We start from the raw sequence: 1,860 nt of genomic DNA, 5'->3' as shown, positions 1-1,860 counted from the left end.
TTAATATGCTCCAAGCCTCCAACATTTGTTTTTTTCGATAATATAGCCTCCAACATTTTGCTACTATCAAACGAAAGCTGACTAATTAGACGGAAAATAATACAGGTCCCAGCTTCTGTACTTGGTATGCTTCTAGACAAAAAGCCAAAGCTACCACATGACATCCATTTCACCAATGAAGTTTCAAGGATAATTTGCACTTCTCATGTACACACTGACATACAATATAACTATACAAGCGAGTCTAGTATCTACTCTAAATCTCTTTCTTCATCACTCAAAAACCAATGGGCCTACACATGGTTGCATTAACAAAGCTCCATCTTCTGACTACAACACGTAGTTCTAGTCCATTGATCACTTCCTTAGGAATATTCATTCTCAAGGTTCCCTTCAGTATTAGACATATTAATAGAGTTTATACTAATGCTTTCGCCGCTTCAAGACTCTTTTTATCCCTTTTTTTTTTCTTCTTATTATTTTTCATCGTTCCATTGCCGCTTCTATTGGCGAAAAACTAAATAAGGTTCTGATCAACCCCAACACTTTTTTATCCCTTACACCCTTCTCGAAACAACCCATGAACATATCTACTCTAACATTCTCAATCCAAACCCGGCAAATGCATCAACCACCACTATATCTCACCAATGGTAAGAGAAGTTAACAGAAAAAGAGACTATTTAGATACAAGCGAAGCAAAAAAAAAAGATACTATTCAAATACTGAAAAGAGTAATGACACATTTGTAAGAGAAGTTAACAGAAAAAGAGACTATTTAAATACAAGCGAAGCAAAAAAAAAAAGATACTATTCAAATACTAAAAAGAGTAATGACACATTTCTTTTCTTGGTAGCAATCAAGCCGAATAAACAACATAAAGGGGGACCAATTTGTGCGGAATAAACAAGTAGGGAGTAAAGGGGGACCCCAAGAACCAAACAAAAAATAATAAGCCAGTGTGAACCTTTTCTCATGAAAGCAGACGGTGGGGTTCTTGAGACAATAAAACATCCAATGTGGAAAGCTAAACCTGTGACAAGGTGCAAGATATGTTGAGATGAGAAGTAAATGGAGCTGAGATGAGAAGTAAATGGAAACTTGATGAAGTCAGACAGGAGAAATGAAATAAGACAGCGAGAAATGGAAAAAAGGGTATTTACCTGTATCTGAGTTGAGAGAAAGGAGATATGGAGTGAGAATTGTTGAGATGAGAAGTGAATGTGAGTTGATGTCGCGAGAGAAAGAGAGAAGAGTGAGGAGAAACTGGCGCGAGAGAAGAGTGAGGAGAAATTGCTCGTGAGGACAGACAGAAACCAACCAAAAGCATTTTTGGGCCATTTTACCCCCTGTCGGCCCAAAACGTTCGCTTACGCTCACTTGACTAGTATACTACGTGGCAGTGGGGAGTGAGCGGAGCTGCAGCGGAGAGAGAGAGTTGGGTGATGCGGGGGGAGAGAGGGAGATGGTGAAGGAGAAAGGTATTTGAGCGAAAAAAAATAAGAGAGAAAATGAGGACAGACAGACAGAAACCAACCAAGTTGGTTTTTGTCTCGCATAGCCCCCCTTTCTCCCAAAAATCGTTCGCTCCGCTCACTTGACTATTTCATGGCAAGTCCAATGGGTGATGTCGTAACTCGTAAGGCTGTGAACGAGCCCAGATATTCGAGCTTTCACTTGGGCTCGCGCTTTATTGAGGCCGATCACATTTTATCGTCTGCAATTAGATATGGAAGTAGTTGTCGCAAGAAACTCTGCGCTTCTGTTGAAATTTTGCGTCTGAAAGCCTTTTATATTGTTGTCTCCTATTATTCCTATTAAACCTCGATAGGGGCACTTTTGTAATTTTTGTAATCCAT

At 39.6% G+C, this 1,860-nt stretch overlaps 1 long non-coding RNA gene across 1 annotated transcript; it reads right to left on the bottom strand.

The window, feature by feature from the left end:
• Window positions 1-587: 587 nt before the first annotated feature.
• On the bottom strand, window positions 588-1,385 carry LOC147494978 (uncharacterized). Its single transcript, XR_015198909.1, has 2 exons — window positions 1,165-1,385; window positions 588-1,034 (listed from the first exon to the last, which is right to left on the bottom strand). It is a non-coding gene; the product is annotated as an uncharacterized LOC147494978 (long non-coding RNA).
• Between the last annotated feature and the right edge of the window lie 475 nt (window positions 1,386-1,860).

This window comes from Coptis chinensis, chromosome 6 (assembly GCF_015680905.1).
Source record: "Coptis chinensis isolate HL-2020 chromosome 6, ASM1568090v1, whole genome shotgun sequence".
NCBI lineage: Eukaryota > Viridiplantae > Streptophyta > Magnoliopsida > Ranunculales > Ranunculaceae > Coptis > Coptis chinensis.
This window is presented reverse-complemented; position numbering and strand designations above follow the sequence as displayed.